Source organism: Kogia breviceps, chromosome 2 (genome assembly GCF_026419965.1).
Source record: "Kogia breviceps isolate mKogBre1 chromosome 2, mKogBre1 haplotype 1, whole genome shotgun sequence".
Taxonomy (NCBI): Eukaryota; Metazoa; Chordata; class Mammalia; order Artiodactyla; family Physeteridae; genus Kogia; species Kogia breviceps.
The window spans coordinates 72,529,391-72,547,439 of NC_081311.1; the positions used below are offsets into that span (position 1 = coordinate 72,529,391).

At 38.4% G+C, this 18,049-nt stretch overlaps 1 protein-coding gene across 1 annotated transcript in view; it reads left to right on the plus strand.

Moving 5' to 3' along the window:
* The first annotated feature begins 6,886 nt into the window (after window positions 1–6,886).
* Window positions 6,887–18,049, plus strand: part of RHOBTB1 (Rho related BTB domain containing 1) — a 119,449-nt gene continuing 108,286 nt past the window's right edge. Inside the window, exon 1 of the mRNA XM_067025550.1 lies at window positions 6,887–6,976. The gene's annotated coding sequence lies outside the window, so the exon portion shown is untranslated. The remainder of the gene's footprint in view (window positions 6,977–18,049) is intronic.

Sequence of the window (18,049 nt, forward strand, 5' to 3'; positions counted from 1 at the left end):
AGCACCACCAAACCAGCTCTACAACAAATGCTAAAGGAACTTCTCTAACTGGGAAGCACAAGAGAAGAAAAGTACGTACAAAAACAAACCCAAAACAATTAAGAAAATGGTCACAGGAACATACATATCAATAATTATCTTAATTGTGAATGGATTAAATGCTCCAACCAAAAGACACAGGCTTGCTGAATGGATACAAAAACAAGACCCATATATATGCTGTCTACAAGAGGTCCACTTCAGACCTAGGGACACATACAGACTGAAAGTGAGGGGATGGAAAAAGATATTCTATGCAAATGGAAATCAAACGAAAGCTGTAGTAGCAATACTCATATCAGATAAAATAGACTTTAAAATAAAGAATGGTGCATGAGACAAGGAAGGATACTATGTAACAATCAAGAACCAATCCAAGAAGAAGATATAACAATTATAAATATATATGCACCCAACATAGGAGCACCTCAATACATAAGGCAACAGTTAACAACTATAAAAGAGGAAATCGACAGTAACACAATAATAGTGGGGACTTGAACACCTCACTTACACCAATGGACAGATCATCCAAACAGAAAATTAATAAGGAAACACAAGCTTTAAATGACAATAGACCAGAGATTTAACTGATATTTATAGGACATTCCATCTAAAAACAGCAGATTACACTTTCTTCTCAACTGCACATGGAACACTCTCCAGGACAGATCACATCTTGGGTCACAAATCAAGCCTCAGTAAATTTAAGAAAATTGAAATCATATCAAGCATCTTTTCTGACCACAACGCTATGAGATTAGAAATGAATTACAGGGGGAAAAAATGTAAAAAACACAAACAGATGGAGGCTAAACAATACATTACTAAATAACCAAGAGAGCATGGAAGAAATGAAAGAGGAACTCAAAAAAATACCTAAAGACAAATGACGATGAAAACACAATGATCCAAAACCTATGGGATGCAGCAAAAGCAGTTCTAAAAGAGAAGTTTATAGCTATACAAGCCTACCTCAAGAAACAAGAAAAATCTCAAGTAAACAATGTAACTTTAAACCTAAAGAACTAGAGAAAGAAGAACAAACAAAACCCAAAGTTAGCAGAAGGAAAGAAATCATAAAGATCAGAGCAGAAATAAATGAAATAGAAACAAAGAAAACAATAGCAAAGATCAATAAAACTAAAAGCTGGTTCTTTGAGAAGATAAACAAAATTCATAAACCATTAGCCAGACTCATCAAGAAAAAGAGGGAGAGGACTCAGATCAATAAAATTAGAAATGAAAAAGGAGAAGTTACAACAGACACCTCAGAAATCCAAAGCATCCTAAAAGCCTACTACAAGCAATGCTATGCCAATAAAATGGACAACCTGGAAGAAATGGACAAATTCTTAGAAAGGTATAACCTTCCAAGACTGAACCAGGAAGAAATAGAAAATATGAACAGACCAATCACAAGGAATGAAATCGAAACTGTGATTAAAAATCTTCCAACAAACAAAAGTCTGGGACCAGATGGCTTTACAGGTGAATTCTATCAAACATTTAGAGAATAGCTAACACCCATCCTTCTCAAACTCTTTCAAAAATTGTGGAGGAAGGAACACTCCGAAACTCATTCTATGAGGCCACTATCACCCTGATACCAAAACCAGACAAAGACACTACAAAAAAAGAAAATTACAGACCAATATCACTGATGAATATAGATGCAAAAATCCTCAACAAAATACTAGCAAATAGAATCCAACAACACATTAAAAGGCTCATACACCACGATCAAGTGGGATTTACCCCAGGGATGCAAGGATTCTTCAATATACACAAATCAGTGTGATACACCATATTAACAAATTGAAGAATAAAAACCATATGATCATCTCAACAGATGCAGAAAAAGCTTCTGACAAAATTCAACACCCATTTATTATAAAAACTGTCCAGAAAGTGGGCATAGAGGAAACCTACTTCAACATAATAAAGGCCATATATGACAAAACCACAGCAAACATCATTCTCAATGGTGAAAAACTGAAAGCATTTCCTCTAAGATCAGGAACAAGACAAGGATGTCCACTCTCATCACTATTATTCAACATAGTTTTGGAAGTCCTAGTCATGGCAATCAGAGAAGAAAAATAAATAAAAGGAATACAAATTGGAAAAGAAGAAGTAAAACTGTCACTGTTTGCAGATGACATAACACTATACAGAGAATCCTAAAGATGCCACCAGAAAACTACTAGAGCTAATCAATGAATTTGATAAAGTTGCAGGATACAAAATTAATGCACAGAAAACTCTTGCATTCCTATACACTAGTGATGAAAAATCTGAAAGAGAAATTAAGGAAACACTCCCATTTATCAATGCAACAAAAAGAATAAAATACCTAGGAATAAACCTACCTAGGGAGACAAAAGACCTGTATGCAGAAAACTATAAGACATTGATGAAACAAATTAAAGATGATACCAACAGATGGAGAGGTATACCATGTTCTTGGATTGGAAGAATAAATATTGTGAAAATGACTATACTGCCCAAAGCAATCTACATATTCAATGCAATCCCTATCAAATTATCAACAGCATTTTTTTTTTTTTTTTTTTTTTTGCGGTATGCGGGCCTCTCACTGTTGTGGCCTCTCCCGTTGTGGAGCACAGGCTCCGGACGTGCAGGCTCAGCGGCCATGGCTCACGGGCCCAGTTGCTCCGCGGCATGTGGGATCTTCCCGGACCGGGGCACGAACCCGTGTCTCCTGCATCGGCAGGCAGATTCTCAATCACCGCGCCACCAGAGAAGCCCCCAACAGCATTTTTTACAGAACTAGAACAAAGAATCTTAACATTTGTATGGAGACACAAAAGACCCCAAATAGCCAAAGCAGTCTTGAGGGAAAATAACTGAGCTGGAGGAATCAGACTCTCTGACTTCAGACTATACTACAAAGCTACAGTAATCAAGACAATATAGTACTGGCACAAAAACAGAAATATAGATCAATGGAACAGGATAGAAAGCCCAGAGATAAACCCATGCACCTATGGTCAACTAATCTATGACAAAGGAGGCAAGGATATACAATGGAGAAAAGACAGTCTCTTCAATAAGTGGTGCTGGGAAAACTGGACAGCTACATGTAAAAGAATGAAATTAGAACACTCCCTAACACCATACACAAAAATAAACTCAAAATGGATTAGAGACCTAAATGTTAAGACCAGACACCATAAAACTCTTAGAGGAAAACATAGGAAGAACACTCTTTGACATAAATCACAGCAAGATCTTTTTTGATCCACCTACTAGAGTAATGGAAATAAAAACAAAAATAAACAAATGGGACCTAATGTAATGAAACTTAAAAGCTTTTGCAAAGCAAAGGAAACTACAAACGAGACAGAAAGACAACTGTCAGAATGGGAAAAAATATTTGCAAACGAATCAATGGACAAAGGATTAATCACCAAAATATATAAACAGCTCATATAGCTCAATATTAAAAAAACAAACAACCTAATCCAAAAATGGGCAGAAGACCTAAATAGACATTTCTCCAAAGAGGACATACAGATGGCCAAGAAGCACATGAAAAGCTGTTCAACATCACTAATTATTAGAGAAATGCAAAGCAAAACTACAATGAGGTATCACCTCACACCAGTTAGAATGGCATCACCAGAAAATCTACAAACAACAAATGCTGGAGAGGGTGTGGAGAAAAGGGAACCCTCTTGCACTGTTGGTGGGAATGTAAATTGATACAGCCACTATGGAGAACAGTATGGAGGTTCCTTAAAAAACTACAAAAAGAACTACCATATGACCCAGCAATCCCACTCCTGGGCATATACCCTGAGAAAACCATAATTCAAAAAGAGTCATGTACCACAATGTTCACTGCAGCTCTATTTACAATAGCCAGGACAGGAAATCAACCTAAGTGTCCATCAACAGATGAATGGATAAAGAAGATGTGGCACATATATACAATGGAATATTACTCAGCCATAAAAAGAAATGAAATTGAGTTATTTGTAGTGAGGTGGATGGACCTAAAGTCTGCCATACAGAGTGAAGTAAGTCAGAAAGAGAAAAACAAATACCATATGCTAACACATATATATCTAAAAATTTTTTTAAATGGTTCTGAAGAACTTAGGGGCAGGACAGGAATAAAGACGCAGACGTAGAGAATGGACATGAGGACATGCAGAGGCGGAAGGGTAAGCTGGGACAAAGTGAGAGAGTGGCACGGACATATATACACTACCAGACGTAAACTAGATAGCTAGTGGGAAGCAGTCGCATAGCACAGGGAGATCAGCTCCATGCTTTGCGACCACCTAGAGAGGTGGGATAGGGAGGGTGGGAGGGAGGGAGACGCAAGACGGAGGGGATATGGGGATATATGTATATGTATAGCTGATTCACTTTGTTATACAACAGAAGCCAACACACCATTGTAAAGCAATTATACTCCAATAAAGATGTTTAAAAAATAATAATAATCTAATGGAAGAAGAAGACCCTCCATGAAGCAACAGGGAAAGAGAAAATAGGACTTCACATGATGGTGACTGTGAGATTTCAATTGACATGTCCATATTGAATTACTGCTAAGCATAAGGTAATATAAATTTCCTTAGCAGTGAAAAAACCAAAACCAATTTCGATTTGAAAAAATAATTCAGATGACAGAAATATAGAATCGTATAATACAATTTGATACTTAATAAATATTTTAATTGCTCTATAAAGTAAATAAATAAAGCCAGAGTACTATAAATGTGATTCTTGTAGTGAGGGTACAGTTAAGCATCCTTGGGCTTGTAGAGGAGGGTACAATGGATTCTACACAAGAATTCAGGAAGATCCCTGAAAGAGGTGGTATTTGAACTTGTTGTTAAGAGAGGAGCATTTCATAAGCAGAAAGCTAGTAACCAAAGTCATGGAGGCAGGAAACTGCTCTTGGGCAGAGGGGCACAGAGAGGGGAAATGGCTTAGCAGGACTAGAAAGGTTCTGTGAAAAGTGGTAAATGTATTGATCTCAGCTATTGGCAAGTTCTGCTGAGAAGGTTTAGACTTGATCCTACAGGGACTGGAGAGCTTTTTGAAGTTTTCAAGCAAGTGGGGAAGCATGAGGTTTAGGAAGAGAACTAGGATCCATCCCGAAATCTGCGAAATGATGGCGACTGGAAGCAGGGGTATATGAGATTGGAGCCCACTGCCTGGATGGGAGATGGTGGAAGCTGGGTGAGTTTTTGATCACCAACGGCCTTGGACATGTAAAAGGGAAGTGAAGTTTGTGCGTAAAGCGGCCATAGTCAGGGGGGTATGTTTTGCATGGAGGTGCGGTGATGGAGGAGGAGAATGAAGATGACACCAAGGGTTCAAGCCACAGAGGGTGACAATGCCACTGACGTTGGGCACAAAAAAGAAGAGCAAATTCAGGAGAGGGTGGGGATGAGAATCCAGCCTGGAGAAGCATCAAAAAAGACAATTTAAGGTGGGAGTGTGAATGAAATTGCTGCCAAGTGGAGAGCCTTCAGGAAGGTCCACATTTAAGGGGAAGAAGAAGAAGAGCCAAAAGAGGAAAACTGAGAGGCGTTTCCTGTAAGATTGGAAGTGAGGTTTCAAGGAAGTCAGGAAAACATGTGGATTTCAAGGAAGAGCTCCATGCTGTGATTTGTTTCGTTTACAATATACTCATGTGGTTGTATCTGTTCCCTTTCTCATCCTTTCCCTTTGGAAAGGCCTCACAAAATGGGCTGTGCAGAGGTCAGTACTGTATCACGTCTGCGTTCATTATCCTTGCAGCTCTACCACCTGTTTATTCATGAACAGCTACCGGCCTAGAGTCATAAGCAATCAGTGACTTCCTTCAGAAACTATCCTCATTGCTGACAACATGACTTAAGGAGCTCCTTGTGTGTTTGTTAGGAAGGCACAGCAAGGGAGGAGAGCTGGATGATTTGTTAACTGGGACTGAGGTGGGCTTACATTTAGGATTTCCCTAATTCAAGCTTCAGGTTTGTCTCTAGGAGTAATACAATTTTCATAGCAGTAATAACTACCTCCAAGCAAAAGTACTCTTTTGCCCTTCAGTATTCATGGTAGGTAGTCAGCTCTACTCTTGTCAAATGGGATAGCCCATTTTATCTCAGTGTCCTTGTATCGTGTTTTACATGTAAGAATTTTCTATGAATTTCGTAACAAAAGGATAAAATACTTGGCTTCTTTGGGGGAAATGATGTATTTTCTCCTTTCTAATAATAGGAGACTAAAAAGAAATTATGTTTTCCTTTTTTCCAAATTACCAAGAAATTCAAATCCAAATTGTACTTTCAATCATCTCAAGTGTTGACCAACGTAGGTAGTGTATACACTTCTTCCTTTTTTACTCTCAACCCTATTTTCTTATTTTTATTCATATTTCTTCATTTTCCTTTTTGGAAGCCACCTCAAATCCTTACGATAGAGTCAGAGCATAAATAAGTGAAATAGTTTTACTGTTAACGAAATGTCCTTCTACACATTGTCTCATCTGCTCATCAGAGCAGCCCATCGAATAGCTGGCATGAGTTCTCCCACCAGAGAGATGAAGGAACTGAGCCTGGGTGAAGTTAAGGACCTTCACTTCACCCAAATACCAAATGGGATGTGGATGGCCCCTGGACTCCTTTCTTTAATGGCAGTAGTCATTTCAGCCTTTCTTGCTCAAACTTTTGTGGGCACCGAGTTGATCTGTAAATAGCATATGGTTGGCTGGGATAGCTCTCCTTCAGATGGGAAACAATCACTGACATAACAAACTATTATTCCTTGTACATTTTTGTTCTTGATGATAAAACATTCCATGCTTGTATCTCCTGCCCAGGTTTTATAACTACCCAGAAGCACATGAAAGAGGCCTCTTTCAGCAAGTATTCTTGATTAAGTCATGAAAATGGAATTGAAGCTTCATGTGGTAAGTAACTACTACTATGGGTCGTTCTAATCCTCTCACAATATTCAAAAAGAAATGGAAATACTTCTTGTGTGAACATGGCATAACTTCCAATATCTAGATCTGTCTTCAGAATGTTTCATAAAAGAGGGGAATTTCAATTTTTTAGTTCAGTTGTGGTTTTTATCAATGCTAAATATGTTTTACATGGTTTAGAATTTTAGTCATTTTGATCTACTCATATGTAGACCTACGTATGAGTTTTGATCATTAAATTAACATAATTCTTCTACTCACTTTATAAACACTTTTGAGATTCCTTAGTGAGTGGCATCTGTGCAGAAAACCGACATGTGGACTCTGAAAAGCCATGGCCACATATAAGAAAGATTTCGAAATGCCAGACTGCTGTGCAGTGGCACGTCTCTTCATCCCAGATGCCCTAGTTTGGAGCACCCACCCCTTTTGGCCTGGACACTGACTGTCTTTCATTGGAAAAACTTATTATCACTTTGCAAGTGATTAGAACTGAGTCATCTGAAGTGAGCGAAATTGGCTTTTGAGGAAAGGGCTGTATTATTGAGTTTTCACCAGTGCATTGTGCCTAAAGGACTTAAAATGATTTGAAACAGTTCACTCTCCTCTGTCCACACTCACAAAATCATTTATTTTCACTCTTCGTTGTATTTTATTTTTCTTTATAGGTTCTAATGCATATTGAAAAGAAAAATTCTCTCTATATGTAGAGATGTGAATATTGCAAAATTACATTTATTCTAATGAATTAGGGATGTGGGCATATTTGAATTTGTGGGAAGGATGAATTATAGATAACTGTTAAACAAATGTGGCTTCATTACTTTAAACTACATATAGCAACTTCAACAAAACATTATAAAACAGAAATCCTTGAGGAGACCTGTTATAATAAATCATATGAACATTTTGTTATTAGCATATAGATTGGGTGTATGTAGGAGGTTGTAAAGTGCCCGAGGTTCACTGAAAATAGCTTATTCTGTGTCTAAAAGTGTACATAAGACTGGAAATAAAAGTTTAAAACACCATATGTTATCTACCTATAAATAAAATGTTTGCAAAAGAAAGGTAAACGTCAGCCCAGCTCATGATCAAATTATCAAAAGATTTTTAATTTACTGAAGTCCTAAATTAATGAGATATTACCATGTGTGCATAAATAATCTAAAGAATAAAATTTGCTGATCCTTCTCTCATATGGGTATTTGTGCTAATGAATCAGGATCCTATTTACACGATTAGTCCCCAAAGTAATTGCTTATTTGAAGAAGTTCTGTCTTATGGGCTTTCAGTTAATTAAATCCATTTGCATTTTATGCACACATTTTAAATTCTCAAGTCCCGTTTTTCATAAGCCAGATTCAAATATGTTCATGTGATAATACCTCTCATTAAGGCATTAGTCTTTCATTTTTAAAGGAACTTTCAGAATAGCCATATGCATAAAATGTTTATTAATGAAATCCAATCAATATTTTAGAGAAGTCAACCAATTCAACGTTGTTTTCTTAGTTTAAATTTTCCTATTTGTAACGGTGATTGCCATGCTGAATATACCTTCAATTTCCAATTTTTCGGTTAGTTTCATTGATTCAAATTTTTTTTCCTGCTTTCGTTCTGCATGGCAGTTTTTAACTTCTAATAATGCCATGGGATTATAAGCATCCCTTTCCTAAAGAGTAGCTTTTTCAAAGTATGTGCATATTAACTGACTGATCTTGCCATCCCAACTGGGAGATCACTAAAGTGTGGAGAAAATCTTTTCTAATACTGAGGAACAAAGTATAGTAATTCACAAAGTTAGGTACGTTTTAAAAGGCATAGTTTGCTTAAGGTCTTCAAATATTTGAGAAGTCGGGAATTAAAGTACACAAGTGATAAAGAAAAAAAATTGTAAATGCCTTCATTAGATCTAAACTACAGTCATCTCGCGGTGCCACCCTAGCTTGGAAACTTGAAAAAGCTACTGAAGTTAGGAGAGGGAAAGCAGCAGCAGGGCAGGGACCAGGAAGAACCACAGGGCGCACACAGCGGGCCCAGGGTCTAAAATTAATGAACACGGCAAGCTCAGATGCTGGGAAAGGCACGAAGGGGCACAATATGGAAAGCAGATTTGAAATCCCGGTTTTATGTTTGTTTTTGGCCGCGCCTCACGGTTTGTGGGATCTTAGTTCCCCAACGAGGGGTCGGACCCGTGCCCTCACAATCCTCCAGCAGTGAAAGCGCAGAGTCCTAACCGCTGGACTGCCAGGGAATTCCTAAAATCCTGGTGTTAAATCTTGCCTCAGTGACCTATTTCTAGGTGCTTATTAGATGTTTATCTGGTTTACTGTTTATCTAGGTTTATTAATTCCTCTTTGCAAAGGAGACGTAAAATGCAGAATCTGGATATAGGTTCCAATTCCAGCCTAAGATTATATCTGAATAAAGAAATGGGTAGAAATACCATAGAAAAAAGGAAGAAAGAAATGATATCCTACAATCAGAATATGACAGTTATTTTGTCCTGTTTAGCAGTATTGGTCAATAATGTAATTTTATGTTCATCTTAACATGGGATTATACTATAGGTATAAAAAGGAAAATAATTTTTGATACCCTGAAAAACTTATACACTTTACAATAAAATAAACAAATTTTATTCAATTAAATTTTACTGATTCATTTTAGCAATGATCTATGTTAAGTCTAATACCAATAGTCTCCTCAGAAGATAACATTTTCTTTGTAGCTGGAATTGCCCTAAGGAAGCACTTCTCATTTAGAGAAAGTAGGAATAAAGCACTTGTATTACCATTTGCTTAGATTTTTAATACTGAGTAAAATATTAGTGTTTAGTGTAATATTGATTCTCAACGTAATACTCCTCCATAATGGCATGCTATTTGGTTAGAATTAAATCAGACAGATTCAAAAACTCTGAGAACAGACCACCTAACACTTGTAATTTTTTTCATTAGTTTTCAGAATTCCAATTAAAATGGAATTCATCTGTCAAATAAAAGACCATGATACAATGGAAATCCTGTGTACTGTGTCTTGTGCACCCTCTCTTCCTTCCCACCGCTCCCCCCCCATGACGAATATAAGAGTGAAGAGGCTGGGAAAGAGGGCACTCCTTCACTTATGAGTTTCAACCAAGCATTCAAGAGGCAGGTGATCTATGTGCATTCCATCTCTGTAATTTACTAACTGTGAGATCTCAGGCATTTACTTCACCCTCCCGGAGCCACAGTTTCCTCAACAGTAATATGACTTAATCTAATAGTACTGACCTCCCTCGAGTTGTTGAGGAAGTAAAACAGAGGTTGTCTCTCAACTGGGGGCGATTCTGCCCTCCAAGGAGATGTTTGGCAATGTCTCGAGATAGTTTGGGCTGTGACAACTGGAGGGGGTGGGTGCGCCACTGGCAGCTGGGGCGTAGAGGCCAGGGATGTTTCAAATCTTAAGATGCACAGGACAACCTTCCCCACTCCAAAAAGTCATCCAGCCCAAAAGGTGGGTAGTAGCAAGACTGAGAAAGCCCGGAGCAAAGTGAAATAGTGTACGCAATGAGCACAGTGTCTGACACACAACAGGCCCACAGTAAATATCAGTAAAGTTACATAGTTAACTGTTGTCATTATTTATTTGAGAAGGAACTCCAAGTAACCTGCCTGGTATCAGGACTGACTAAGCAATTCGGGAAGCCCATCCCAGCACAGTCAGTCGTGCCTGTCAGCTACGTCATCTACTTGGGGTGGCAAATTTTTAGGGACAGACTGACCCACTTAATACTTGACTAGTCTAGCAGGCTCATAAATAGGATCATACCAAGGTTCAAGGGCTACCATTTAATTTTTACCTTCTTAGAAATTCGAAGAAAATAGGAAAGACAAGTAATAACTTACAGTAACAGGTGACTTTTACTTTTTAACTTCTGCTGTTAGGAATGGCTCAGGAGTCTCCTGACGATCATTTACTTTATAAAATAAACTGATGCTTGGACAAATGGCTAGGAAATATGGTCTTCTGATTAATATAAGATCCTGACTAATGGTTTATATGGTACATGAACATTATCAATTTTAAAACCAGCTGAATGCAACCATATAGTTTTAGCTTTGAGGGCAGGGGAACTCTTGCTTAATGCAAGATTATTTAGGTCAAAAATACTTGAGTTTGAATTTCAGCTTTATAACCATCAAGCTGTGTGACTTTGAATAATTTGCCTAACTTCTCTGAGCTCAGTTTCCTCATCTGTTTAATAGGCATAAAATTACCTCATAGGATTGTTGAGGGAATTAAATAAGACATCCAGCATTTGACATATATTAGCAGTGAATAAATGGTAGTACTTATTATTTTCATTATTATTATTTCTTCTAGGAACCTTACACTGCTTTGCATGGCCATCAGTTCTCATTCTAAAGAATGATAACTATGATATATAGGTACTTTTTTTAATTAACAGAGGAAGCTCAAATTATTTCCATTACCTCAATAAACAAAATATTAGACTTGCTTCAATAAAACTGATTTAAGATGAAAAAAGAAAACATACATATTATACATGGAATTTTCCAGTGAGAATATTTTTAAGGAAACAGTGGATTTCCTAAATTAAAGAACAAATGATGTGTACATCTTTCTCTCATATTTTAATACAGTTGATAATCCACTTTTTAATTAGCCACCTAATTATAATTCAATAGAAATTTCCCTAGGTGAATGTAGTAACCTACTTCAGAGAGAGAAATGGTGATGTGAGTATGCGATCCTACTGTGAATTTTGACACTTTTTCAGGTCCAATTTGTTCCAAACCTAAACCACCCAGGAGAAATGGGGAGAGCTCTATTGCATAACCTAATAATTCAGACTGCCAGGAAGGGTGACTATAAGGCTGAATTCACCTTTCGTCAGTATTTTTATTTCTCCATTTCTTTGTCCCTGAAGGAGACAGACTCACTATTTTTTTTCTTCCCATCATTTGTATGTTTTAAATTTGAAAATAAAAACACAACTAATCCAAATTATGGCCTCCTTCATTTTTCTTGCTGGTTTGCATTCTTCTTAACTCTTCAAGTTTCCACAGCTTCCAACTGAAAGGTCTTGATTTTTTTTGGTTTTTTTTGTTTTTTTTGGGGGGGGGGTTTCCAGGACCAAAAGGTACTTGAGCAAACAATTTCAATATCATAATAGGCATCTGTTTGATTCCACAACCCAGACCCTGTGTTAAGGAAGGAAATTTTTTTTTAATCTATTCCTTAGCAATAGATAGTCAAAGTTCCCAAGCCTTAAAATTTTATCATTGGTTATTCATCAACTTAGTTTAAAATGTTTTCAGACTTAACACTTGGTGCTGAGGAAATGGATTGCTTTATTGAACTCTCTCTTCCAACCAGTTTTAGCTTTGTGTAGTTACAACTTCAGTGTCTTTGCATATAACTCTGAACAACTGTCTCCCAATTCCTGGCTCATAGTCATTAAATTTATGCAGAGAGGAGAGCTGAACTTTTCATTTTAATTATCTCCTTGCTTCCACCCTTGCACCCTACCATCTATTTTCTTTTCTTTCTTAATTTTAATTTTATATTGGAGCAGAGCTGATTAACAATGTTGTGTTAGTTTCAGGTGTACAGCAAAGTGACTGAGTTATACATACACATGTTATCTATTCTTTTTCAAATTCTTTTCCCATTTAGGTTATTAGAGAATATTGAGCAGCGTTCCCTGTGCTATACAGTAGGCCCTTGTTGGTTATCTGTTTTTTAAATATAGCAGTCTGTACATGCCAATCCCGAACTCCCAATCTGTCAATAAAGTATAAGTCAGGTCATTTTGTTCCCTGACTCAAAACTCTCCAGTGGTTCCCTGTTACAATCAGAGTAAAAGCTAGAGCCTAACAACGGTCCTCAGGCCATCTATGTTTCAGCCCACCCTGACCACTCTCACCTCCTGCCCCCATCCCCACACTTACTCCACTCCAATCACTACAGCTCGCTATAGTTCTGCCAGCACAGCAGGCATGTTCCTGCCTCAGGGCCTTTGCACATGCTATGTCCCATGTGGGACACTCTTCCCAGGGAATCCACATGACCCGCTCTCTTATCTCCTTCAAGTCTTCCCTCAAATGTCAACTTCTCAGTAAGATCTTCACTGACCACCCTTCTAAAAATGCAACCCCTTCCCACCAATTCCTATTTTTCTACCCTGATGTGTTTCTCACCATGATAATCGCCACCATCTGATAAATTATATAACTGACTCATTTATTGCTTATTTATCTATTGTCCGTCTCCCTCCACTAGAATGTAAGCTCTATGCGGGCAGTGATTTTGGTTAGTTTTGGCTGGTATCAGGCACTTGATATTAGTTAACTTGAACTGAAGTAGAACTGTTGCCTTACTGACCTTATTTTGTTTCCCTCAAAGCCTTGATTTTGCCTCCCTGGCTTTTTCTTCTGGTGCTCTGCCCTTATGATAGTTCCTTTAGGAAAACTTCAATGCCCCTAACCCCGAGTTGGATTTAGGAAATGGAGGAAACGGTTTCACTGTGTTTCCTTTTGATCTCTGATAAGCTTCAACTGGGATAAGTATGTATTTTAGCCATGTTCCTTTCCCTGTTACTTTTCCTATTTGACAAGGAGACTGTTATCAGCAAAAGAGTAAATTGAATGGGATAGATTAGATTCCTGATCAGAACACTCGTGGGTGAATCCTGATGCAAAAAAGAGATACTGATGAAAATGCCAAGTGCTAAAAATAGTTAAATGAAAGAAAATGTGAGGGTTATTTTCCTTTGGACCTAGGTAGACTTTTTCTAATACACACATTCCTAGCATAAATATTAGAGCCTTAAGCCTGATTCAAGCAAATACATACCTCCTGATGACAAGAAAGCCATAAATATAGTTCATGACCAAAGATTAGTCGCTGTGTATCATTGCTGATGACACATGATACATAGGGGAGATTTGGCGATATTTCAGATTTCTCCAGTCAGCCATTTGTCATTTCATAGTGGAAGATACAGAGGTATTTCTGTATTAACGGCCACTATATAAAGGAAGTGAGGGCTTCCCTGGTGGCGCAGTGGTTGAGAGTCCGCCTGCCGATGCAGGGGACACGGGTTCGTGCCCCGGTCCGGGAGGATCCCACGTGCCGCGGAGCGGCTAGGCCCGTGAGCCATGGCCGCTGAGCCTGCGCGTCCGGAGCCTGTGCTCCGCAACGGGAGAGGCCACAGCGGTGAGAGGCCCGGGTACCGCAAAAAATTTAAAAAAATTAAAAAAAAAAAAAAAGGAAGTGAGTGACGAAATGCCTGATGTGTTTTATCACTGAGAGTCAAAGGGACACTTGACAATGTTAAAAATGTGCTGAATGGATTACAGGTTTCGTACAAGTTGGTCTTCCAAATAGTAAGATTCCATTAAAAAAGAAGAAAAGGTAGAGGAGTGAGGGAAATATGTTTCATATTGCTTAGTTCTTCTCCCTTGTGCCCTTGAACAACATTTCTGAAGTTGAGCTGAGAAACAGGAGCTTGATTGATCTCTAAAGCTGGTAACGTTTTGAGCAGCATGATATCCTTGAAACCCTGCTGCTTCAGGCCATGCTGCTGAAGCACAGAACGTTTACATCTCAGATGAGTTCGATGCAATGTGCAGAGACCTGACGTACCTCCCTGCTAATTTACCACTGCTTCCCAATTTCAATCCATAATTTAGAATAAACCAAGCCACAGAGCATGTTCATCACTTCCACCTGATTGAAAAATTCACACCGAGGTCCCCTTCGTAACTACTATGTCTATGCAAGTGAAAGACCTAAGTCCCTTAGGGAAAGAACTTTAAAAATGGGATTGGGGATGTGAACAGCCAAGAACTTTGTCTCAGAAACGTCGGGACTGAAAAGGTTCTAACATAACCAGTAACTTCTGCGATGCTCTGTAGAATTCCAAAGACACCAATAAGAATTGAAAGCCTCAGCTTGGTTATGTGTCTACTTTGATAGGCAAAGAGATATATTTAAGGCAGAGGGTGTTGAATCTGAATCAGTACAAATATTAATTTAATGTTCATATTGTATTTTATGGTTTATAGACTACTTAGCAATAATTTCATATATTTTCCCTCACAACACCACTGTAAAATATATCAGCATTTTTCCCCATTTTATAGATGAGGCAACCTTTAATAAGTGATCTATTTCTTTCCTGTGCATATTGGTTAACTGGTAAATGATTAATTTACGTCTACATGAACTTCACCATGCAGAGTATTTATTTTAGTGTGAGTTGGTATTTATTTTACCCTCGAAGCATTACAGTATCCAGTTATATATGCGTGTTTTAAAGGCAGTAAAGCAGCCACCAGTAGTTAATGCAGCATTAAGTCAGAGACTTTAAATCCACAGTAAATTCTGCATTAGGGTATTTAAATCAACCATCCCTCTTTCTCCCCTCAGTGGTCCGTGTGGGTCATAAATGGTCCTTCTACAAAATGACCACATGGCACCTGTCCAGTGACAGTGAAAAGATATGCTGAGATTTTCAGAGTTTAAAATCTTAATTGTAAAGTAAAGAACCTAAAGGCTTATAACTATATCTGGCAAGAGTGGAAGAGCAAGCAAATCTGATCAGTGACTCCTGCCCACGGAATAGCTGTGACTGTGTGGCTTCTATCTGGCTCTCTTCCTTCTGCCTTTTTTATTTTTCTGCCTTCATTTCTTCCTTTCCCCTTCTTTATCCATTTTTTCCATCAGTGCGATGACTGTTGTGGCCGCTTGTACGGAGAAGAAAGTAATCACACCTAAGTGATATATTAAAGGTTTAATGGAAAGGGAAACATCTCTGGCAACACTATCATTTGCATTATTTCCCCATAATGCACGCTACTATACTACCCCTGTAACTGCCCCCTCAGTGTGTGCAGCACTTACAGTCCAAGGTTCTCAAAAAGCTTCCTAAGCACTGACTCAGCTAGACCTCTCTACTATCGTTTCGCCACGCTTATCTTATAATTTAGAGGACAAAGCACCACAAAGTTCAGTCATCTGATCATAAGTCAAACATTTTTAATTAATTAGAAACGTGCTTTCTTCTCATAATTTATAGTATGTAATTCTCCTTCACTTATTGATCTCAGGACTCTTATATTTAGCCAATAAAACTAAGAGTCTAAAAAATTCCTTGCAGAGGGTCCCTGCCCTAATTTCACATGCAAAAGTTTCTGATAAAGTGTAACTACTGGCATGTTAGCTGTCAAAGGCAGATGATTCACAACACATTGTGTGTGCTGCGTATTTAAACTCTTCCCAGAAATTGTCTGTTTCAAAATTAAAATGTATTTTTTAAAATAAATTTACTTATTTATTTGTTTTTGGCTCTGCTGGGTCTTCGCTGCTGCGCGCGGGCTTTCTCTAGTTGCGGCGAGTGGGGGCTACTCTTTGTTGCAGTGCATGGGCTTCTCATTGCGGTGGCTTCTCGCTGCGGAGCACGGGCTCTAGGTGCGTGGGCTTCAGTAGCTGTGGCGCAAGGGCTTAGCTGCTCCGCAGCATGTGGGATCTTCCCGGACCAGGGCTCGAACCCGTGTACCCTGCATTGGCAGGCAGATTCTTAACCACTGCGCCGCCAGGGAAGCCCCTAAAATGTATTTTTGAAACTGAGAGAACACCTAAAGATTCAGGAAGTGCTATGATATGAATTTTATGCAAGTATTTTTATTATTAGAAATGTTGTACCTACTGAAATATAAACTCCATTACATCGGATCTACCAGTAAGACAGTGTATTATGAAGTAATATTTTTTAATTTGTGTCATTCGTTATGGGATCTATTGTACAGTACCTATTTAATCAAGGCATAGAAGTTTTGAAAATGAATTTTTTTAAAAAACAGGAGCATTACTACAGAGGAATGTCATTGAAATATTATCCCCATGCTACTTGTTTAGAGATTAGTTATAAAAGGAATCAGCACCTCAGTGTGCAGGTTTCTAACTCAGACTTAGATATAGTTGACCTTTAAATGGACACTGTGGATTACTTTCATATAATGAAGACAGAGAAACTGGGAGGTTTTAGCCATCTTACTCTGCTATAAAAATGGAAGAAATACACATATAATTAAAAGAAACATTTCAAAATATGGGAGTAACATACGGAAGATACAAATTTCAACCTTCTAAAAATCCCTCCAACTAATAAAATACCCAAATGAAAGGCCATTATAGCTTCCCTCATATACTGCAGTCCCCATATCTAATACTGCAAGGCTTTTTCCAGTCCAAGACTTTTTATTTATTATTTATTATTTATTTATTTATGGCTGTGTTGGGTCTTTGTTGCTGTGCGCAGGCTTTCTCTAGTTGCAGTGAGCGGGGGCTACTCTTTGTTGCAGTGCGTGGGCTTCTTATTGCGGTGGCTTCTCTTGTTGCGGAGCACGGGCTCTAGGCATGCAGGCTTCTGTAGTTGTGGCACGTGGGCTCAGTAGTTGTGGCACACGGGCTTAGTTGCTCTGTGGCATGTGGGATCTTCCCGGGCCAGGGCTCGAACCTGTGTTTCCTGCATTGGCAGGCAGATTCTTAACCACCACGCCACCAGGGAAGCCTCCAAGACTTTTTCGACAGCAGTTATTCTTCCCATTTACATTTATTTGACCCATACTGCCGCTTCTAAATTGGACGTATCATTTTCCTCTGAGAACTCCATGTCCTTACACAGCCTTACAGGAGAACCGTGACTTTACGTCAATTTCTGGTTCAACAATGGACTAAATGGGCAGAGAGCCAGGTAAGACTCCCTTACACTTGCTCATTCTCCACCACCCCTCACAGAACATGAGACACGAATGTGCGTCCCATTATTGTAAATGTTGAACTGGGCTTGATTCCCAGGATCTCAGTCTTGTAACCCCAGGACCCACTATTACAGTATTTCTCTTTTCACTGATTGTCATCTTTTTATATAATTCTGTTAGCTTCTGTGAAAAAGAACCATTTCGAGGAAGGATTCTTATATGGAAAAACTGAAAAATAATGTTCATGCTGAGTAAAAACACTGTGTTCCTTTTCAAAAGA